Consider the following 25,046-nt stretch of genomic DNA (forward strand, 5'->3'; position numbering starts at 1 on the left):
CATTGGTGACTATACTGAAGTACAGAACAGTGATAAACCTTTCTTTGATAGAAAATTCATGCAGTGGTAAGAGATCTTGATTCAGGAGAAAGGACACTAGTGTCTTGGAGAAGCAAACTAAAGGCTTTATTATAGAAACTCCATTCTAAGATAGGAAAGTTGCTCAGGGTGCTGATCTAATTTAACTTCAATTTAGGGAAGTGCTGAAAGAGCATTGGTGTGGAGAGAAGAGGTAGAGAAACATTCCTAAGAGCATCAGTTTATATCACAGATGGATCAGGACAGGTAGGCCAGAAGGAGGAGTTTTGTTTTGTTTATGTGTATTTTATTATATACTCTTTTTTAAAAAAGTGAGATACCAAAGACACAATTTGAAACAGATCTAATCAAGAAGATGAATGGGAAGTGTCTAAAGAAACTAGAATAGATGGGTAAAGATCTTTCAATTGGAAATACTTCTGGGTGGAGACCATGGCAGATTGATATTTCTGCTTTGTGTTCCAAAGCAGGGGAAGCTAAGCAGCAGAATAGCTGGCTAAATAACAACTAATTAGCTGGCAGAACTCTCTCTAGATATGGACAAGAGCATGAGATTGTGCACTAATGCTCAGAATTTCTGTCCCTCATGAGGAAACCACTGCATTTGCAGCAATCAAGAGAGTTTCCTGCAATGGGGACCCCTTGGAGAAACACCAAGGTCAGGCTGCTAAGTGAGCCCTAAAAGGACACTGAACCTATGAATTCTGAACTTATTGAATCACTTTTAATGCTATAATTTCCAAATGAAGTGTGTTCTTCCTTCTGGCAGTGAAACAAAGCTTCACTGAGTTTCCTTCTTTATGCAACAAGATCTATGGGGGGAAGGACGATGTATAAATGTCAGAATAAAAAAGAAGCAAAAATTTAACAAGATGTGACTTAAGAAAGTCATGTAATGTATAGAGGGGATAGTAGTTTTAAAAGAAAAAGGTTTCTTATTTTCAGCATCTTGTTTTCTTATTCAATATCTTGAGAATACTGAATACACTTGAGTTGTGAGGTCATCTTTCCATGGGAAAGATGTGGATGGTTTACTTTAAAGAATATAAGACTGAGAACAACTAGCATCAGGTTACAAAACAAAGACTTGCCTTTTGCTTTTAACTCTGTAATTGCCGAATCTGCAGAAAATGGAGCATTCCTCGGAAATTTTACCATAAGAAGGAAAAAAAATTAACAAACACCTGGTTAAGATACGAGAACTTATTAAGGAAAAACAGAGAATTAGAGCATCTAAAAAGTAAAGATGAAATACTAGAACTGGACCCCCATCTCACCTGGTTTAATTACTGGCAAATTAGAGAAGACTGGAAAAGGGATAGTGAGACATTTGGTATAGAAAATACAGAATCAGAATTCGATAAGATCATTAAAGGCAGCAGGATTAAAATAATTTTAAAAAATCTACATATTTTGTTAAGTATGGAAATGTTAGACGAAACATTGAAAATTAATATGCTAAGATGGGCTCAGAATATTGGGAAAGAAATACCTTTGTCTAGTTGGGAGAATGTGTCGAAAAGAAACCTACGGTTTACTACATGTAACAACTTAAAAGAGAACTATTATAAAATATTTTATAGATGGTACATGACTCGAACTAGGCTTGCTAAAATAGCCAAACATGGTAATTCAATATGTTGGAAATGTAAGTAAAAAGGTGGCTCCTTCTATCATCTTTGGTGGCAGTGCAATGTTGTTAAAAAAATTTGGAAACTGATATAGTTCGTACCCTAAAGAAAAATATACCCCTGAACCCAGAATTATTCTTGCTGAATATAACTGATGGAATACAGGACAATTTGGTTCAAGATGAATTAAGTACTTTACTATATATGATAATGGCTGCTCAATTGATTTGGGCAAAAAATTGGAAATCCAGCAGAACTCCAACAATAAAGGAATGGTCTTTGAAGCTGAATGAGCTAGCAACTTCGGACATGATATCAATGTCAAAAAATAATAGAACCTTGCAACAATATGAAGAGAAATGGGGTAAGATTTCAACATTATGGGAAAACAATTGTAATGATGTATGATAGATAGATTCATTTTTTTGTCTTTCCCTCTCTTAGGTATATTTTACTAAGTGATATTTGTATATGTATGTAATTCTTTACTTGTCTTATAATAATTAATAAAGGCACTCCCCCCCCCCCCCGAAACAAAGAAATTTTACTGATGTTTTTTGAAAGAGATGAGGCTTTTGAGAAATGAATATATGGATTTAAAAGAGGGAATGGAGGAAGATCGGAAAAATAAAGTCAAGGAATTTTAACAAAGCCAAATAGTGACCAAAATAAAGTGGAAGATAAAGGAAAGTCTGGGTATAAGGAAGGAAAAGGAAAATAGATCTGGCAAGTTTGGTTTTGGTAAATAAAGAATTGAAATGATGATGGAGGATCAATCTGAGTAAATGGATATACCAGATCTTAGCTATTTTGGGGGGGGGAGCTAAATATGGGAATGATGTTAATATGAAAGTGAATGTAATGTTGTTTTAAAATAATTGTGTTAAGATTTGGAATGGAATAAGAAGGACCTGCTTGGATGGTAGCAGTGGCATCCCTAGGTTGGTGTCACCCCTCATTGACCTCTGATTTCCACACCATACAGAATACTTAGTAATGCTTTTTTGCACTAATGTTACTCTTAAATCATAACTCCCATATACCCCTGAATGTAACACTATAGTTGTGATATAAACAACTAGCAAAATTAAAATTATGCCTTCAAATTACAATCATATGAACAACCTGAATGTATTTACAGATAAAGGAAGATATGGTTAAAATGTAATTTCTTTTTTAAAAAATGAAAGAGAATAATTTTGATTTTTTATTTAAAAAATTAACATTTACATACTGTTTCTGCCAAAGTCTGCACTGCCCTCCCCGTTGACACCACTGGATAGTGTGATTGAATCTGCTATTGATAGGGAGAATTTCGAAATTTGGAAAAAAAGGTTGTGCTTAGAGCGAGGTTTCTATCTCAGATAATATCTGTTTTGATCATTGATGTTCCATTTAGCAATGGCAAGGAAGCTCGCAGGTTTGTAAGGCATGGGAAAAAAAAAAAAAAGAGTTAATATAAAGTGAAGATGAAACTAAAGTTTTAAAATGGGTTAAAACTCTGGTGATAATGTCCTGATGGTTTAATAGGAAATGTATATTTAAAGAGACTGAGATTTGGGTTATGTTATGACTCTAAAGGGAATGCTTATAAAATGATTTTTTAAAAAAATAAATTATATATAGTTGCTATAGATTGTCCTGGCTGTAATCTGCAGATGGATTAATTAAAATACTGTGGGCTGGATTTAGATTAAATTATGTTTACTGTTAGAAAATTATTAGAACATAGAAAGGACTGTAGATATTTGTGGGAAATGTATGTAGAATTATATGGGGCAGATATGGGAATTTCACACATAGATTGATTTACTGTAAGAGCTATGGATGATTTCTACGGATGCTGATGTTAATAATATAGGAGAAAACTGATATATGATTGATTGGATTAGGGAAAATGTTGTTAAGGTAGTTGTTAAAGATCTAAACCTCGTTAGTGATTGATTTGAAAAAGGGGGGAAATTATGAACTGGGGATTTGTAGTTCTGTTAATTAATAAAGATAGGCTATTGAAAGAAGTGAATTATATTTGTAGATAGAAAAACTATGGCCTGTTACAGACTGCCACCAAATAAAGCTGCTTCGGATCTCTTTGGAGGTATGCTATTTAAATGATGCATGCATACTAAGAGTCCGGAGGTCGCGCCAAAGCCACACTCCATTCCTAAGCACTGGAGTGCAGCTTTGGTGCACGCTTCTGGATTCTTAGGGTGCATGCATCATTTAAACAGCATACCTCCAAGAGACCTGAACGAGCTTTATTTTGGCAGTCTGTAACAGGCCCATCAATAACTATGTGCATTTATAACCATCATGTTAATTAGAGATAATTCCCTCTTCGGATTCTGTTGAGTTACCTAAGAAAAACAGTATGAAATTCATGGGGTTACCATAAATTCACAGGCAACTTGACGGTATACACACATTGTTCCATTGACTTCACCCGCCTAAACCCAATGGTTTGAGTATATTTTGCCCACTGCCACATTAAGTTAAATTGAGAGTCTCATCTAATGCTGTACTAAAACTAGATGACTACCGTATCCATAAGGCACTAAGAGTTTTAAGCGCAGACATTTGCTCATATGTATATTGATATTCCTGTCATACAACCTCTCCCCATACTGTTAGCTTAGCAAAACCGTAGCTTAGCACAGTAAGGGACATATTTGTAATGTTCAGACTGTCTCTCATTAAACAAAACTGAGCTCTGTGGCATTTCTGTTAATACAGTTCAATCATAGCTTAGTACAGAAGCAAGAGAAGAGGTAGTGGGCATCGACAGGGGTAGTGTAAACCCTGTTGTGCTCTTGGACATCTCAGCGGCCTTCGATACCATCGACCATGGTATCCTTCTGGAACGCCCTGAGTGAATTGGTTATCGGGGGCACTGTGCTCCAGTGGTTCTGATTTACCTCTCGGGAAGGCCCCGATGGTGAGGTTCTCCTCAGGGTGCCATTCTGTCCCCCATGCCTGTTAACATTTACATGATGCCTCTGGGAGAGATCATCCGGAACCATGGAGCATGGTGTTATCAGTACGCTGTGACACCCAGATCTATCTCTCCATGTCTCCGACTGTATACAGTGAGTGGACAAAAAGTTTAGGGGGGATTAAAAATGGTAAGTATACAGCAATTTTATTAAAAAATTTTGCAATGAAATGCTAAAAAGATGATGAAAAAAATTACAAAGCTATCCTAAGCACAAAAAAGGCTTGTTCTGGCCTGTGAGCCATGCCCTAACAGACACAAGGCTAATATTGCCAATCAGTACTAGGCTTCGGAACTGCAAATCCCATAAAAAGGTCAAGCACACAAAATACCAGTGCACTGGCAGATAAATTCCTCAGTGCCTCTCAATATGGAATAAAAAGAGATAGCACAGTATGCCCACTACTGTGGAATACACAACAGGAACAAATTAAAAGGGATAAACACAGTGCGCTATTACAGTTGGGAAATACAAAATGAGACCAAACGCATTTTGACTGAACGTCTTCGTCAGTGGTCATAAAGAACTAATATAGCAGCCTTGTAAGGTATATCATGTAATATGAAGGGACATCCAGTCGCTGTAGGCAAGTTGTTGACGGACTGGGGATGAGACTGTAAAGAATTTTCTCCACTCCTTCCTAGCAAGAAAAGGGACTACTGAGGTATGTGTTTGTGCACATGCAACTCCACAGCAATGAGGCAGTATTATGCCATCGTCGTCATCATCTATACCCTTCCTTTTCCTTCACAGGGCTGGCGGAAGCAAGGCAGCTTACAAATGTACAAATATACTTAAACTAAAACTTCTGAATGTTTATTTGGATTTTTTAAAGCCTTGGATCTGATGCAAGGACAAGGAGGAAGGAAGTCAATCTGACACTCTAGGGAGGAAGTTCCAAAGACTAAGGGCAGCCACTTAGAAAGCCCTCTCTCATGTTCTCACCGTCATACCAGTGAACATGATAGAACTGGAATGCCTCTCCTGCAGATCTCACAATCAAATCCTGTATTTTTGCTTTTTTCCATTCACGTGGCATTCAACAGTAGCATTTTCAAGCCAGGAGGATTGTCACCAAGGCCATCCAGACTACTTTGCCAGGTAGCCAGTTTGAGAGCAACCATCACTCTGTTGCATCCCCCTCCCATGATGTTGTAATCATACCCTCCAGCCCACTCATATCTCTCTCTGCCCTACACAACTCTAGGGCTGTTTCCTGAATTTGCTCACCACCTTCCTTCTGTGGGAAAACACATTTCTCTTTGTTGGGCAAGCAAGCCATTGCTCTTCAAAAACACAAAAAACAATGGCAGATTGGCAGATGTTTAAAAGCAGATGCAACCCCTCCCATCTTTCTGGCGAAGAGACACGGGCCTCATCCTTGTGGCTCCTCTAAGAGTTGGCTCTCTCAAGGGATGAGCTCTCCTTTGTGTTTGCCCCTGCCAGAGACGCCTTGCCCTCACAACAGTCCTGTTCTTAAGGAGATTACTGTATCACACAAAGAAAAAACTGGCAGAAGAGATGTGGGATCTAAAAGACAAAAATGGGGATGTAAAGAATATTCTCCAAAATTCGAAAATTAGTAGAAATATGTCTAATTCGAAAATTTCGAAAGCATTTTATAGAGAAGAAATTCTGATCACTTCTCGATCATGAGTAAGAATTTTGATTTTTACATCATTCCCAATGAAGAAAAGAGAAGAACTTTCAGCTGACAAATTCGACTCCACAGGATTTGGGTATTTTGCGTTAAGAAAAGGCTACCATTCATCCTGGGTTTTACCGAGGCTATTTCTTTGTTAGAGTGATTCCCCCCCATCTTTGCTCACTCACAGATTTATTTACTTTGAAAAAACAAAGAGAACAAAAGGGGAGGCATTTTGTGTGTTGGTGGTAGATAGACATTCTGCCCTTTATGCCATGCTCTTTTTGGATGCATCACACACTCTTATTCATGGATATTTTGAACTCTCCTTGCCAAATATAATTATATTATATTCTTATATATATATTATATATATATCACACACAATAAAAAGTAGGTTTGCCTTCGCATCACCTTGAGAGCGTGGAGAGAGGTTTGTCATGCCCTGCCTCTGAGGCTGAGAGAATATGCACTCTCCTTGCCCAATTATTATTATTCTTTATTATTATTTTATTATTATTATTATTATTATTATTGCCTGACCTTAGCATCACCATGGGAGAAGTGCAGAGTTGGTCATGCCCTGCCTCTGAGGCTGAGAGAATGTAACCCCTCACAAAAGGAAGAAGGGGCAAGGTGGAGTGCAATGGCAGGAATTCTGCCATGATGGATAAAACCTTGCATCGAAGGATTTAAGAGGTCATCCAACCCCCCCTCTTCTACCATGAAGGAAATACCTTGGAGTTGGAGTTGAAGCTGAGAGCATGTGACTTGCCCAAGTGTGAGCCAGTGAATTTCTATGGTGAACTGGGAGGCTAGAGTCCTGATCCCAGCTCAGCCGTTGTAAAATCCACAGGGTGACATTCAGTGTCACACTCTCTCATTCATGGATATTCTGCACTCTCCTTGCCAATTATTACTTATTATTTATTGCATGACCTTAGCATCACCATGGGAGAGGTGCAGAGGAGTTGAAGCTGAGAGCATGTGACTTGCCCAAGGTCACGCCAGTGAATTTCTAGGGTGAACTGGGAGGCTAGAGTCCTGCTCCAGCTCAGCCATGTAAATCCACAGGGTGACATTGGGTAAGTCACACTCTCTCATTCATGGATATTCTGCACTCTCCTTGCCTATTATTCTTATTATTATTATTATTATTATTATTTGCATGACCTTAGCATCACCATGGGAGAGGTGCCAGGTTGGAGTTGAAGCTGAGAGCATGTGACTTGCCCAAGGTCAGCCACGTGAATTTCTATGGATGAATTGGGAGAATGAAGATCTACTGAACTTTTCCCCTTCCCAAACTGCCATTCCCTTCTCCTTTGTCTCTCTTGTCTCTTTAGATTGGAATCCTGAATAATCCTTGCCCAAAAGCAAACCAATCATAGAATAAATTAAATAAATAATTTGTAACTTTATTATTTAAAAGAGCTTTCTTGAAATGAAACAAAACCCAAGGTCAGAACCATCAGCATTCATTCATGAAGGAGACATCATTCTGAAGGCTTTTTTTCCCTTTTGTGTTGTGTGCCTTCAGGTTTTTTTAAGCATAGGAATGTTCTTTAAAACATCTGCCAAACTTCCTTTTGACATGGTAATTGAGTTGAAATGCGAAGTAATTAGCGTAATTATTCGACTTGTCTTTTATTGTCACTCAAGAAATCTGTGAAAAATATTTCACTAGCTGCTGGAAGGGAGAGAAGAAAATAACCTTTTGAAAGGGGGTTTTGTGGAACGAATATTTTTTTAAGAATTCTTCTAAGTTCTCAATGAACGAGAAGAAAAAACACTGGGTTTCTCCAATCTTATCACCTTTACTTGTGCCCGGGCCGTAAGCAACCCATATCCACCAGGAAAGCTCATCTAGACCCAGACTCTCTCCCACCACTTTTCCCATTCTTGAAAAAGTGGCAGGAGAAATCCAGTTGTAAATGGGCTCCTCATGTGGATATGGGCTGTCTATGGCTCAGGCACAGGTAAATGTGATAAGACCCATTTTTGTCTTTTAGATCCCCACTTTTCTCCCACTGGTGGTGTGTTGTGTTTGTGTTGGTGTGTGTGTGTTGTGTGTGTGTGATATCTCCATAGTCCAGACTGGCAGGTAGCTGTGTTCGATGGTTGACAACACCCACTGAATCAGGACCTCAGTCTGGCAAACAGTAGGTTTCACTGGTGAAGTAGCAATCCAAGGCAGCAGCAACACAAAGAACAACCTCAAATAAAGTTGTGCAATCTTGATTTAATCATGTTAGTGATTTGGGCATAAAGAAACAATGGTTACTGAGGATCAAATTAGTTGTTAAGGGGAATTTTCCCCATCATTGTTTCCCTCCCACAGAAAATATATGCTTCTGCAACCAGACCTACCATTTAAGCCCACATTTACTTTATAAGAACCAGTCACACACATGTGCAAACACACACAAACCCACATTAAATTCAAGACAGCTTGTGTTATAACAAACAGAAGTCTTTCACACCTTGGAGAAGAAACACCTTGTCAAAAATTGCTTGACCTTCAGAAATCAAATAATTTGGAGAATAGAAAGGTATATAAACATGGAATAGAAGGTATAAAGGTATATAAAGCAATTGGATGATGCCTTTCTAGAACAGATGACCACACACTCAGAAAGGAGAGATGTAGATGGGTGACTTCAACTATCCTGATATTTGTTGGAAGTCAAACTCAGCCAAATCCTTAAGGTCTGGTAAATTCCTCACTTGCCTCGAAGACAATTTCATGTCCCAAAAGGTTGTAAGAGGCAACAAGGGGGTCAGCTATTTTAGATATGATCCTAACCAACAAGGATGACTTGGTTAATGAAGTGCAAGTGGTGAGATCCTTAGTGGAAGTGACCATGTTCTCCTGGGGTTTGTTATACAGTGGAAAGGAGAAGCCCAGGGCATTAGTCAGAACCCGCACTCCTAGACTTTAGGAAAGCTGAGTTCAGTAAACTTAGAGAAATACTGGGTGGTGATCTCGTTGTCAGAAATACTAAAGAGAAGGGCATTCAGGACGGATGGGACTTTCTCAAAAAGAAGATACTGAAGACTCAAATTAAAACAGTTCCAGTGAGGAAGAACAAAAGGGAGATGTCACAAAACCCAGATGGATGACCAAGGAACTTTCAACTCAGCTAAATTTTAAATGGAACATGTATAAGAGATGGAAAAAATGGGGAAATCACCAAAGAGGAATTCAAACAAATAGCTAGCATGTGTAGAGTGAGGTCAGAAAAGCTAAAGCACAGAATGAACTCAGGCTTGCTAGAGAGGTTAAGAACAACAAAAAAGTGCTTTTATGGATATTGTCCAGCGCAAGTAGGGCCACTGCGTGGAAAAGATGGCAAAATGCTAACAGAAGACAGAGAAAAGGCAGAATTACTCAAACACTTTCTTTGCCTCAGTCTTCTCAGAAAAGGAAAAGGGAGCTCAACCTGAGGATAATGGAGCAGAGACCGAATAGGGGAATTTCAGCACAGAATAAGTAAGAGATAGTAGTAGAGCAGGGTAGGCAACCTTTTTGAGCTGGGGCCGGGTTGCTGTCCCTCAGACAACTGGGGGGTCGAAGCCAATAAATAAATAAATAAATAATTTTTAAAAAATTAAATATATAAATAAAACCAGGACATGTAGGACAAAATTTTCGAATGGAAGACACTTTTTTAAAAAAATGGAGGACACGCAAAAAAAATTGCTGATTTTTTTTTAAAAAAATGTTAATATAAATGCATGTTTCTGAGGGCTTCTATAGACAATTGCCCCCCAAAGACCCCCGGCGGCACTGGCAGCAGGGACCGGGCTGGGGCCGGTCCCCAAGGCCTCACAGTGCCGCATCCGGCCCACGGCCGCAAGTTGCCTACCCCTGTAGTAGAGGAATACCTTGTTAATCTCAATGAATTTAAGTCTCCAGGAACCAGATGAACTACATCCAGGGTATTAAAAGAACTGGCAAATGTAATATCGGAGCCCTTGGTAATAATCTTTGAAAAACTCCTGGAGAACAGGAGAAGTGCCAGCAAAACTGAGGAGGGCCAAACGTTGTCCCCATCTTCAAAAAGGGAAAAAGGTGATCCAAACCATTATCGTCCAGTGTTAGTCTGACCTCAATACCAGGAAGATTCTCGAGCAGATCATTAAACAGAGGTCTGTGAACATCTAGAAAGCAATGCCACATCACAAAAAGTCAACACAGGTTTCAGAGAAGAAAGAGTCATGCCAGACAAATCTTATTCTCGTTCTTTGATAAAAATTACCAGCTTGTTGGATGAAGGGATGCTGTGGGATATATATATCTTGATTTTGTAAAGCTTTGACAAAGTTCCCCATGACATTCTTGCAAACAAGCTTGTAAATGTGGGCTAGACAAGGCAAACTGTTACATGGACTCATAATTGGTTGACTGGACGAACCCACAGGGGTGCTCAACAATGGCTCCTTTTCATCCTGGAGAGAAGTGACCAGTGGGGTCCCACGGGCTCTGTCCTGGGGGCCAGTACTGTTCAACATCTTTATCGTGACTTGGATGACAGAATTGGGCATACTTATCCGATTTGCAGATGACACCAAATTAGGGGAATAGCTATTTCCAGGGACAGGATCAAAATTCAAAGTGACCTGATAGACTAGAAAGTGGGCTACAGCTAACAAATGAACTTCAACAGGGAGAAATGTAAGTACTGCACTTGGGCGGAAAATGAAATGCACAGCTATGGATGGGGGACACCTGGCTGAATGAAACTACATGTGAAGGGATCTAGGAGTCCAAGTAGACCACAAGTTGAACATGAGTCAACAGTGCGGTGCGGCAGCTAACAAGGCCAATGCGTTCTAGGCTGCATCAATAGAAGTATAGTGTCTAGATCAAGGGAGAGTAATAGTGCCACTATATTCTGCTTTGGTCAGGCCCCACCTGAATATGTGTCCAGTTCTGGGCGCCACAATTCATAAAAGACATTGAGAAACTAGAGCGTGTCCAAAGGACGGGAGACTGAAAAGAAGGTTAAGAGGTGATATGATTGCCCTGTTTAATATTTGAAGGGATGTCCTATTGAGGAGGGAGCAGCTTGTTTTCTGCTGCTCCAGAGCTAGGACCCAGAGCAATGGATGCCAGCTCCAGGAAAAGATTCCACTTAACATTAGGGGAAACTTCCTGACAGTAAGGGCCGTTCGACCGTGGAACAAACTCCCTCGGAGTGTAGTGGTCTCCCTCCTTGGAGGTCTTCAAATGAAGGCTGGATGGCCATCTGTCGGGGATGCTTTGATTTGGATTTCCTGCATGGCAGGGGGTGGACTGGATGGCCCTTTTGGTCTCTTCCAACTCTATGATTCTATGATTCTATGTGTAAATATGCTTAATTTTCAAGCATTATTTCAGAAGAACGAATACTGATTCCTCCCAGTTTCGAATGGCTGGTTCATGTGAGTGATAAAGCCGGGGTAGTAACATGTTGTTTCTATGCAGATTTTAAATTTGCTTTGCCAAAACACATTCCAACATTACTTGTTTCTTTATTTGAATGGCCTGCATCCTATTGTTAGTACCAACCAGACTAGATGCCACTGAATTAGTTTTGAATGGCCATGCAATCGCTATAGAATCCTGCCATTTCATTTCTCTGCTCTAGTTAGTACTACCATTGATTTTAAGCAAAGAACACTAACAACAGATTTTCTGTTTAGAAAACCACACACACAAAGTCATTTTAAAATTGTGTGTATATATAGGGGTGCATTCTAATTCTGCCTGAATTTTTGTTGTGGGGGACACAAAACACATAAAGCTCTGTATACCAATGGTGTGTGTGTGTGTGTTTGGGTGAAGAGAGGAGAGAGAGAGAGAGAGAAAATTTATTATTAATATATTAAACGTTATTTTATATTAATTTATATCTTTGCTAAAAATGATGAACACAACAAAAATATTAAAGCCTAAAAGAAAAACAAATATTCTGACTTCTTCCTTTCTTCAGCTATTGGGTTATAAACTTAAAACTAATGCAGACAATAGAGTATTTATTGATAAGGGTATGGAGCATTTATGGGTGTACCGTTGTACACAGAAGAGTTACATCAGGTATTATCCTCTTGGATGAGGCCGGCCCGGGAGAAATATGGTCCCAATAAGAACAACTACACCCACCACTTTCTCTCAGCAGCAAAAACTGTACATTAAAAAAACTTGTAAGAATTAATCTTGGCTTCTTTGCCAGTCCACTAAGCTTACCTGCTCTCTGCTTTTGATCCTTTTTGGCAAACTGAATCAGAGTTCCAAGTGGAGAATGAAGCAAATAAAATAAAATCTTCTTTTATGTGGAACTGATGAATTGGGCCTCCTTCTCTCTGTGGGATGGATGCAGCAGCCAAATTCTATGAGGGGCCTGCTTCTAAGTATCAGATCTTGGGGACATCTTAATTGCAAACTAAAAAAAAGCAATACTAGAAAAATGGAAGCGAGATCCTGTTCCCCAAAATTTTTCTCCTCTCCTCTCCTCTCTTTATTTCTAAGCATGAGAGTGCTGGTGGCTTTTTCCTGGGGATGATAGTTCATCTGCTAAACCTTGGTGGAAGAGGACAGGAATTGTGGTAGTAGAGGGTCTGATACAGCCAATTGGCTTGTGGCTCCTTTGTTACCTCATACCTATCCAACTGGTGGGCCATCACAATGCTCAGAGAAAGAGAGGCAGAGAGGAAACTAATGAAAGCAAGGTGACTTTTCAACTCATTTATCTAATACTGATACTAATGTCAAAAGGGAATAGAGAAACCTACCCTCCATCTCTTTTCTTCCATGGTTTAAGCAAGCCATTCAGTGAAAGCTCTCCTTGGTCCTGTCTGCACTGGCCAGGTGCAGCCTGGACTATCCTGGTCCCAAAGCTGTCCCAATCCTCCTCCATTACAAAGGCCTTCAGTTGGCATATCTGGTGTTGCTGTTCAGTTGCCCAGCGTATCTGACATTGCTGCCAGTCACTTTGCTTGGAGGCCAGAACAAGCCCCCTCCCCCCGGTTGTTGAGCTTTATGAAAATGTTAAGTAAGTGCACATCACTAGTGAAAAATGCACATCTCTCGTGGAAATAAACACTTATAATAATGGCATTCTTTGATTATCTTGGTCAACACAACTAAGGGGTGTGGACTCATCTCCAGTGCCCATGATATTAGGGTTATATGGAGCATGTACAAAATGGCGGTGCCCGTTCTACATGGGGTCCGCCATCTTGGCGTAGTGGACGCTTAGCGTCTGCACGTCGCATGGCGCTAATGATGCCGCTGGTGCACCAGTGGCGCCTTGTGGCATCATTAGCACGCCGCAGGAAGAAGCGCCATTTTGGGGCTTCTTTTTTGCGGCGCGGAGGAGCCTCACGGTTTGGCCACTGGGGCTCCTCCGCGCCACAAATGACTGCGCCTGCAGACCACCCAAAACGGACGGTCTGTAATGCGCCTAAGTATGGCTGAGAAAACTGGATAGTGAAAAAGGCTGACAGGAAGAAAACCAATTCATTTAAAATGTGGTGCTAGAATAGAGTTCTATCAATACCATGGACTGCTATAAATAAGTCCAATAGCAAATCAGGCTGCAACTCTCATTAGAAGCCAACTGAACTGAGGCTACCATACTTTGAGGCATATCATGATATGGCATAGCTCAATGAGAAAAATCATGATGCTTGCTAAAGCTAAAGTACATTGACTCAAAGAAGCCACATCTCTTAGTTTGCATAATCTGAGCAGAGCTATTAATAACAGGGTCTTCTGAAGGTCTTTCATTCATAGGGTTGCTGTAAGTCAAAGCTGATTTAACAGCACATAATGGCGAAACCCATCATTTATCTGGTTATTTGGATGATCAAATAAGTGTACAAACAAATTCTCATTTTCTTTATCTGTATTATTCTGTTCTGTAATCATTCCACCACAGAAAATGTGATATGACTTTTTAAAAAAAGTATCATGGTCTGCCACAAGGTGGCAGAGCAACACCACGACAATTCAACTGAAGAGGAAAATACTTGGCAAATTATTTAAAATCACTGTTAATGGTAACATCAAGGAAAGTGTTACTATGCAAAATTAGGTCAATGAAAAGCTCTTGAAGAAATGGTCAATCATATAGCAGAAATCTTTTGGATTTTACTCTTAGGCACAGTTTTTCCATTGGAAGTATTTAAAGCAATACCCACTTTCCTAGAACTACTAAGCATCAAACTCTCTGGGACTAGTTCAGAATGAACTCAGACTCCCAGAGTTGAGTCAACGTGAGTACTGGGAATGGAGCAATGACTCTCACTGTCTCTGAGGCCTGTTACAGACTGCCAAAATAAAGCTGCTTCAGGTCTCTTTGGAGGTATGCTATTTAAATGATGCATGGGTCCTAAGAGTCCTGAGGTCGCGCCAAAGCCACACTCCATTCCTAAGCATTGGAGTGCAGCTTTGGTGCAGCTTCCGGATTCTTAGGATGCATGCATCATTTAAACAGCATACCTCCAAAGAGACCCGAAGCAGCTTTATTTTGGCAGTCTGTAACAGGCCTCAGAGCAGCAGGTTTGTTTATGGAAAGATACGGCTAGTATGGCCCTCCAGATTTTTATTTTTATTTTTTGCATTGCAATTCCCCAAATCCTTCACCACTGGCATCACTAGCTAGAGCTGATGATCTGCAGGCCAAAATTATCTGGTGGACCACAGTGCCCTAACCCAGTTTAGAAGGTGCAGAACAGGCTGTGCAGCATATAGAGAGACACTGCTCTCCCCCCAACAACTGCCACTTGGGATAGTTGTCTCACTAATGGCATTGTCTATTAGCCCCTCTGTTGTAAGCCACCCGGATTCCCAGTGATTGGGCGCCATATAAATAAATCCTATTATTATTATTATTATTATTATTATTATTATTATTATTATTGGCAGCCCTGCATTGATCTGAGAGGGGCAGCTGTTCCCCAGGAACTTAGGCACAGGTGTACAAGCCCACTCTCTACATGGATGGAGTTATATTCCCTCTAAGGATGCAAGCTCGCAGGATAGGACTGCATTCTCACCATAAAAGTTTGAAACCAAAACACAACAGGGAAACACACATCGGGTGGGAGGAATCAGGTGTGGGCTCATCCCAGTTCTATCAATGTATAATATAAAAGTAACCAATTGGAAAAAAGAGGGGGAGAAATTAACAATCACAATGCGATAGTAGCTATGCTTTTCCATGGTGTTCTCTGGTCAAAACATGACATATTTACAAACACTTTCCAAAATGGGGCATGGACTGAAGGAGAAAGAGAAAGGAAGTGTAGAATAGATAGTAAGGCATTTTAAACCAATCCAACAACTGGGATGGCAATTTAGCACAATGCAGAAAATAATACAATTTTCTTGAGCAACTGGAGTAAAAGAAGCTGTATAACAACAAATGTTATAAAGCATGTAAATTGATTATGGCATGGCACTAGCTAATACATAGAAAGACTGGCTGAAAGCCTGATTGCAGTGAAGGGAGAGAATGTTTTTCCCTCCCACAAGTCCCTTATATAGCATGGAAAGGGTTGTTGGGTAAGCTAATGATTCTTATTTCTCATAACATTTGTGGACTGCAGTCTGCAACTTTAAATGCATCACCTGCAATCCACAAAAATTGATGCTGCCTCTCTCTCTGAAAACACACACACACTTGTTATTCTTTAAGGTGTTACAAGATTTTTCACTTCTTCATATAATCACCAATATGGAAAACACAGCTTGTTTTTAGGGGAAACAGATCTTGCATAATGTGGTGTTGGTTTGTTTGTTGGTGGCGGTCTTCTGTAATGGTTCAGGTTTCTAAAATCATTAATTTTATAATGATTTAATAGCTTTTTAACTTTTGTATACTCTGATTTGTAAACTATGGACCTTATCACGCTAGACAAATCCCAATCAGAAATGGGATTTAAAAGTAGAAAAAACCCATACATGTGGGATGTTTTTCAGACAACGTTTCTTCCAAACAGCAATAACGCGAAAATAAAGTGAATGAAATGGGGGGGGGGGACACACCTTTTTACTTTCAGGACTTCCCAAAAGTAAAAAGGTGCCGTTTTTGTCCACATTCCATTCACTTATTGTCAGCGTTATTGCTGTTTGGAAGAAACGTTGTCTGAAAAACATCCCACATTTATGTTTTTTTTTTCTATTTTTAAAATCCCGTTTCTGAGCAGGATCCATCTACTGTTATAAGGCTCTATGATTGTTTTAACTGTTGTAAGGCACAGTGAGACCTGAACTGGGAAAAATAATAATAATAATAATAATAATAATAATAATAATAATAATAATGGTACTGCTGCTACTGCTGTTGCAAACTAACCAATAAAGTGAAAAGCATTTTGTTTTTCAGCTGTCAGTGACAGAGATCCAGTCTGGTTTTGCTTTGTTTTACTTTGTTTTAGCTGCACCCAGTAGCAAACAAAGATGTCTTTGTTTGTACAACATCCCTGCCAAGATTTGTACATGTACATTATGTTCCACATGGAACCATGCAATTGTGTGTAGACCAGGACAGAGAAGGGCTTATCAAACAGGCCTCTCCAGCTAAATCACTAGGAAATCAGAATGTGACTCCATTAACTGCCAAAACTGGGAGTGTCAAGAATACTGATTAAATTATTCAGCATGAGTGGCTATCCCCAAGTAAAGAGCCCTATCTCCCAATGTGGCATTTTTGCAGTTGGCAAATAATGTCTATGGGCAAGAAAATCACACTGATATGGAAGGTCACCACAAGGCTGGTTAACTTGGTGTTTTTCTCTGTTAATCAAAATATCTGAACCAGGTGAGCCTGAGTTAGCAAATGATGCAACATCCTGAAACAGTGCCATGTTGTGAAATATGTGGGCCTGAGGAGGTACACCAAAGCTTAAGGGATTTTCTCCCCACCCTAAAATCATGTAAAAGACAACACACTCCAAAGCTAAATCATTCTGCAGTAGGGGTTGGCTTCCTGCTTCCTTCTTTGATGAAGAGCTCTGATTCCCAGAAGAAATCACTGGCTAACCTTGTCTGGCTCCTTTTAAAACTGAAATCACTGCAGCCTGGAATTCAGGCTTACCTGAAATCACTCTTTCTCTGAGATCCACCCTAGGAATCTGAGATTTAACCAGATAATATGGTTGTGTTGTTTTTTGTCTTACATTCCGAGATCTGACCCAAGTAACTTGGGATTAGTCTGTTCCTCTTTTCACTGCTTCTACAAGAATTAACTCTTCTCACCTCCTCCTCAGGAAAGCTGAAACAGACCCAGCAGACATAATCGCTGCCATCTGGTTTTTTTAGCATTTTCTCTCTTCATTGACAGAACCTACACTTCTCCATTTTCTCATGTGTGCTTGTGTGTAGTTTAGGGGAAAAAAAATCCTCATCCCCCTCCCCCACTCAAAAAACACACCCACTTTGGAATCTCTCTCTTTTGCCCTTCTCTTCTTTGCAAATGCATTGCTCCAAGCTCTTCTCCAAGCTCTGCTACCTTGTACAATCTAAATGCAGATTTCTATAGTGATGCTACTCAAAATGGTGGTCTCTAAACCAGTGCCAGTTCCTAAGCCATTGACTACTGGATCCTGGAAAGTTTCCAGGAAATGAACAATTATACCCAATGGGCACAAATTTAGTGCTGATCCCTGGCGCACTGGGCAAAAAATGATTGCAAATCCTCTACATCAGATAAATTTAGAAACACTGTTCTATAGAACCCTTGGTGTTGTTAGGACTGCCTGGATCTTGAATTCCTCTCAGTCTTGGGAATTGCTTATTCAAGTTAATATTTCCTCATTCTGAAGCAACTGTTGTCTATTAACTAGATGTTTGTATTATCCATTTATTGGTGGCCATTGATAAAATTCTATCCTCATATCTGCGATTCTCCAACTGATGGCCAAGATCCTACAACTATGTGGATGGTGCATAATGCTGGGCTTTTCCACTGGGCTTCACATTCTGCTCATGCCTTGTTCCTGCAGCCACCAAATGGCTGCGGGAACGAAGCCGGAAGAAAGGGGCCGAGTGGCCCCTTTCTCTCCTGGCAGCGGCTCCCTGGGGTGTCCTGGGCCATGAAGGCCCAAGGACACCCCTTTTCGGGACCAGGGAGGAGTGGCATTTTGCCACTTCTCCCTGGTCCCGAGAAGCACTGGATTGGGGCCTCTGGTGCGGGTAGGTGCGGCCTGACCTTTCACATGTAGTCTCATTCAGCCAGGTATCGCCCATCCTATATCTGTACATTTCATTTCTCTGCCCTAAATGCAGTACTTTACATTTTTCTTCATTTTGTTAGCTTTGGCCTAATCTTCCAGTCTATTCAGGGCAGGTTCCACGCTGCCAAAAAGTACATGCTCGGCACGTACTAGGGATAGGAAGGGGTGTCCTTTCCGGACACCCCTAACCCTAGTACGTGCCGAGCACGTACAAAATGACGGCGCCCATTCTACATGGGCACCACCATTTTGATGTAGCGGACGCTTAGCATCCGAACGTTGTGGCATCATAATGGCGCTGCAGAAAGAAGCCGCTTTTTGCAGCTTCTTTTTGCTGCATGGAGGAGCTCCGCTGTTTGTCCACTGCAGCTCCTTCGCGCAGCAAACACTGGCGCCGGCAGACCGGCATATGTCACAAAGAGAATTCTAGCCACTGTGTATATTTTGATACTTCTATGTTCAATTTTTTTCCCTTTCAGATATGTCTGTGTTGATATGGGTTATTGGATCCAATCTGTACAATATGTATTATTACCAGGATAAAAGATACCTTATAGGCATGTATAATCAGAGAATGCATGAGTTCACAGTGTGATCTCAGTATACTTGGTAACATAAAATTATTTCATACTGATTCTGGGTTATACCAAGAACTATAAAGTACTGTCCTGTCTCCACCTACAAGATTCATTTTAAGGCTGCAAACTGTTCTTGCTGTAGACAGGGTGGACTACTATACCTCCCCCAATTTTGGACTGTAGCTATCACCACTGACTATAACACATAAGGGAGAGAGGAATTGCTGGTGTTGTCCACTCATCATTTTAGAGTCTCCTAAACTTTACCCAAATATTAAAATTCTTCATTTTAAGCATTATGCACCAATTCTATAAACACTTACCTGTGAATAACTCCTCCTGAATTCAATCAAACTTACTTCTAACAATCATACAGGAAACATATCCAGAGGTAGCCATGTTGGTTATATAGCAAACAGAGGTGGTTTTCTTATTTGCTATAAAATAATCCAACCCTTACAGGATTTGTGTTTTCAGTGTCATGATTTATCTGTTACCCTTGGCTGTGTTATAGTCATAGGCCTCTGGCTAGATGTTGCTGTTTTCAGTTAAAATGGTCGAAAAGGATATCCATGCTGTCAGAGGCCATATCTTTTGGTTGAGAACAACAACATCTTGACAAAATGTAGACCTATGATTCTACCATTGCCATGTTTTTCTTTCTCTTGTATGATTTTTAAAAGATTTGCCTGATAAAGAAGCCAGTGGAGCTTTGAAAGCTTGCATCATGTATTTTGTTCATTTTGGTTGGTCCAATTAAAGTATCATGATTTTGTGGGTATTATATGTTATTATTCTGAATCAAGCAAGAGGTTAGTATCCCTAATTTTGTTTTTAACTTTAGTTAGCAGCCCTTTCCAGAGAAACCATAGGAGATCAAGGCCAGCACATCAGAGGTTCTTCCAAACCATAATGCTATTTCCCAACATTATTATCAGTGAGATTTCTACTGAGATCCCTAAATTTAAAAAGTCATTGGCTGGTCAAAACAAAGCAAAACAAAGAAGACTGCAAAGTATTCTCTAAAGCTCACTCCAAAGTAGGGAATGAGCATTAAAGACGCAGTTCAATACAGTATAAGCAAATATTAAACAGATCTCGGAATTAGGACTACAACTCTCAGAGTTGGCTCAGGTGTTCTTTTTTCAGCTTTTTATAAAAAGATACACACTAGAGCAAAATTCATTAAGCACATATATGCTGAAGCAGACTTGATAGTGGACTAGGAAAGGGATATTGAAATTATGTGGTTCATGAAAACATCAGCCAGTGTGTGGCCTCTGTGCAAAAGGCAAATTTCATGTTAAGGATCAGTAGGGAAGGCACTGTCAGTCTCATAAAGCCTTATAGAAATCCGTGGTGCTATCACACTTGAAATACTGTGTACATTTCTGGGGAATTCATCTGGCAACACCCCCCCACACACACACACACACCTGGACATTATAGAGGTGGAAAGGGTATAGAAAAGGGCTACATCTTGACTCTGCAACTCCCTTTCCAGGGAGGCCAGAATGGCCCCTTTCCTGCTGTCCTTCTATTGCAAGGCAAAGATCTTTTTGTTCATGTGAGCTTTTAAAATAGAAAGTTTTAAAAGAAAGGGCATAAAAGTACTGTATTATATTAAAGTAACATGCTCTAACTGCTTTTTATCTTTTAAAGGTATATTATTGCTTTAAGTGTACTTTTAAATCATTTTAATATTGTCAGTAGTTTAGTCTCATTTTAATGTTCACTTTTTAATGTTTCAGCTGTATTGTATTTTTAAATTTTAAGCTATCTTGAGTCTCATTTTTGGGAGAAATAATATAACTAAATAAATAATAAGCAATCAAAATTATTAATAGTCTTGATCTATTTCCTTGTGATGAAAAGTTACACTACATTTCAGCTAGTAACCTTAGAAGAAAAGGTGACAATGTCAAAAACAGATGATAGAGATGTGTTTGAAATATACATGGTATAAAGAAGTTTAAGAAGACCTTTTTTTCTCCCTCACAGTAAAGTTATCCACTGAAGCTGGATGGTGGAAGATTCAGCACAGATGAAAGGAAATATTTCTTAAGATAACACATGGAATTCAGTACCACAAGTTATCAAAATGGTCACCAACCTGAATAGTTGTAAAAGAATGCAGACAAAATTCATACTTCTTGACTGGACACATCACATGAAAGCCTGTACATATCAGAGACAAAATTTAATAAAATTTATGGGCATCATACAGCTTTGTATTTACTGGTTTTACCACAAGATGGCACCTAAACATAAAAAGTATCTCACAAGAATACTGGCATTTCCACCAGGTGGCAACCAAGAGAAAAGTGGGATGACTTTTTAAAACCCTTAGTCAAGAAATTCAAAAACTGGTCCTTCTTGAGAAGGCAAAGAAAAGCATAAAGCTTTCCATCAAATTACAAAATTTCATTCTATCTGTGCAAACATATTCTCTCAGTTCTAAAGAAAGGCATGGGTCAATAATTTTAAGTATTATTATTGTTGTTAATATTTATTTCTTATCTGCCTCTCCCTGTCGAGTGAGGCAGGGGACGATAGACAAACAAATACACAACCTCAATTAAAAACACATCAGTTAAAAATATACATCAATTTAAAAGAACAAACAAGACACATATATATTAAAACAATCAATATTTTAAATACATTATTTAAAATTTTACATTTAAAAATCATCTGGATAACCCTACCAGAAGAGACAGGTCTTTAATGCTGTTTTAAATTTGGACAACATATTCAGCTATCAAATCTCTTCCGGCAGGTTGTTCCCAGTCTTTAAAAAAAGTCCTCTGGCTGACAGTTGCCAATCCAGTCCTGGCTGACTTAAATAAACATCTGCCAGAGGACCTGAATGTACAGGGTGGATTATATAAGAGGAAGCAATCCTGTAGGTAACCTGGACGAAATCGTGTAGGGCTTAAAAGTAATAACCAAGACTTTGTAGCTTGCCCAGAAACCAATTGGCAGCCAGTGAAATGATTTTAATATTGGTGTAATATGTTCAATTTGGCTACTGTGTTTTCAACTAATTGAAGTTTCCAAACTTGATACAGGGGTAGCCCGATGTACAGTACATTGCAAAAGTCCAGCCTTGAGGTTACCAGCATGTGCACTGCCCAGATTCAATTCTACCTATATCAGTTTTGGAAAAGACTGATATTGTATCTTCTGTGCCATTTAAACCAGCATGTATAGGTTTTTCTTTTTAAAAGTCTAAAATATCTAAAAATATTACAACATAGTATTGACAGCAAGGGTATGAGAAAGTGTGAGACCCATCATTTTACTTATTCACATCTTTTCAAGTGCATTTTTCCCCTGATAGGAAGTGCAGCAGCAAATATATGGGTTAAAATAGGGCCAAACATGCCTCTTGGGAAGTAATGAGGCAAGAGGATAGACTGTTTCCTACAGAAATATCTGAGAGAGGGGGAAGATGACTACTTCCCATCTCACCATGGAAGATCCCATTTCAAGTCGCACAGCATCTGAGGCCCCAGTTGAACCTGTGCAGCAACTGTTGCATTTTCTAGAGTTTTTTCTAGTTGGTGGAAGGAGACTGTTCAAATTTCAACATATTGAAGGCTGAGCATGGACCACTTCAGCAAGGATATATGGATTCTTGAATGGACAAATAAATTCAGTTGTGTGAATTAAATAATTCTAAAATGTACCTCCCTTCATCTCTCAACCATTCATCCAGAAGCCACACTGTTTAGTGTATGTTCTGCTCTGATACTTTTTCTGATTGACTCCACAAGATGTGGAAGGTAACGCATAAATACTGGGAGATATGCTTCTGTAAATATTCTCAAGTACCATCTACAATTTAGCCTGTTTTCCCACTCATTATTATATGGGGCTGTTTTAGCCTACACAAGTATAGTACTATAATTCCACTTTAACTGCCATGACAACTTCCCATAGACAAGTAGGAGCATGTCCAGAGGGTGACCAAAATGGTGATAGGCTTGGAAACCATGCCCTATGAGGAGCAGTTTAGGGAGCTGGTGTTTAGCCTGGGGAAGAGACCATTAAAAGGTGATACGATTACTATGTTTAAATATTTGAAGGAATATCATATTGCTGCCTTGGAGTATGATGGAGTCTCCTTTTGGGGGTTTTAAGCAGAGGCTGGATGGCCATCTGTTAGGAATGCTCTGAATGTGTATTCCTGCACAGCAGGGGCTTGGACTGGATGGCCCTTATGCTCTCTTCCAACTCTTCTATGATTCTATGAATGCTGGAGATGATATTTTGGTGAGGCACTAGATATCACTTCCTATTGACTCTTGGCTTTGCCTACAATGGCTCTGGCTTAAGAGCTGCCTCATATTACCCCATTACTTCCTCACTCTGCATCAATATGGGGCAGCTGTCTATATACACTGGGCCACCTAGCTCCTACTGGGTCACCTAGCTCCACCGCCACTAGTATTAGTCACTCCCTCTGAGGTGAGCAACAAGGTACCCAGCATTGATCTCATGGCTGGGCACCTTGATGTGATCTCAGAGGGAGTGATTTGCGGCACAGTGAGATGCATGTCTAGACAGGCACCCAGCATTGCTGCGGAGTGCTCTGGATTTTTCCACAGTCCAGAGCAGAAGGTTTAATTAGATTTAAGCAGAGCTAGTGATTCAGTGCAAAACTGGACTTCCTACATGAAAACAGTCCACACTCAAATTGGGGCTTTGGCCCTGTATCGTGTAGACAGGTTGTGGAGATGGCAGAGGGAAGCCAGTGTAATTGGCTTGGGTAGACATGTCCAGAGTCTTGCTTGCCACATCGTCTTGGTGACATGAGCAAATGCCAAGAACTAAACATCAAAATTATTTCCATTTTTTAAAACTTTTCTTCTGTTGCTTTTAAATTCTTGCTTCACTCGCCTTTCTGTGAGTTATTTATTTATTTAGAGTATTTATATCCCACTCTTTAGCCACAAAGGCTCCCAGACTTAAAATTGTTGACAGTTCCCTGCCTTCAGGTTACAATCGAAATAAGACAGACACACAAAGGAATGGGAATGGGAATGGGGGAGGGGATTAAGTCCAGCAGATACTGGACTTTTAGGCTCCTGCTGGAGGAAAAAAAGGGGAAGAAAGTCAGAGGAGTATTTTTCCATGTTCTGATGTGGCTCATCCAATTCTGTTTTGCAGATTACCTTCATTTGCTTATTAACCTCTCTGTCTTTTCTGTCCAAATGGTTGCTACTGGAGCAGAAATAGATGGAATTTGGTCTATTTATTCTTCTTATATTTTCTGTTGAGAGGACTACTGCTGGAAGACAAAAACACAAATTTGAAATAATGCTTTGGGGTTGCTGTATCTGCTGTATCCATTAGACCCCCCCCTTCCCCTGGTCCTCATGATCCTGAAGTTATTTGCCACTTGAAAGTTACTCTGCCCCAGAGGTCGCAGCTGGCTTCCAAGTCAGTAGACTGGAGAATCTGCTCAGATTTTATTTAAAGCTTTAAAGTAGCTATCCACAGTGCTGAACTTTATCCTCTGGTAGCTTCAGCCCCTTGGATAGCGTGTTTAAAGTTCAGACCACAGCCCAGGGTGAATTCAAAACACAACTGACATGAGAGCCACCAGGCAATATTGTTCTGCCTATGGACTCTTGGCTCTGCTTACCACTGGCTCTGTTGTGAAACTTGGGTTGCCTACCATTTTCTGATTCTTAGAGAGCCAGGATGATGTAGTGGTTTGAATGTTGGGCTAGGACACTGGGGGGTACGAGTTTAAATCCCCGTCCGGCCATAAAAACCCACTGTGTGACCTTGGGCTAGTCACACTTTCTCAACCTCAGAGGACGGCAAGGGTGAACTCCCTCTGAAAAAATTCTGCCCAGAAAACCCCATTATTGATCTGCCTAAGGGTTGGCATAAAACAGAAATGACTACAAGAAGAAGACAT

The 25,046-nt window shown here is 40.0% G+C and overlaps 1 long non-coding RNA gene across 2 annotated transcripts in view; it reads right to left on the reverse strand.

Moving 5' to 3' along the window:
• Nucleotides 1–24,406, reverse strand: part of LOC121921382 — a 172,823-nt gene extending 148,417 nt beyond the window's left edge. For both annotated transcript variants that reach the window (XR_006101933.1, XR_006101934.1), the window contains exons 1-2: nt 24,292–24,406; nt 21,225–21,289 (exon numbers count right to left, since the gene is read on the reverse strand). This is a non-coding gene — a long non-coding RNA (uncharacterized LOC121921382). The remainder of the gene's footprint in view (nt 1–21,224; nt 21,290–24,291) is intronic.
• Between the last annotated feature and the right edge of the window lie 640 nt (nt 24,407–25,046).

The sequence above is a fragment of the Sceloporus undulatus genome, chromosome 2 (genome assembly GCF_019175285.1).
Source record: "Sceloporus undulatus isolate JIND9_A2432 ecotype Alabama chromosome 2, SceUnd_v1.1, whole genome shotgun sequence".
NCBI classification, from domain to species: domain Eukaryota; kingdom Metazoa; phylum Chordata; class Lepidosauria; order Squamata; family Phrynosomatidae; genus Sceloporus; species Sceloporus undulatus.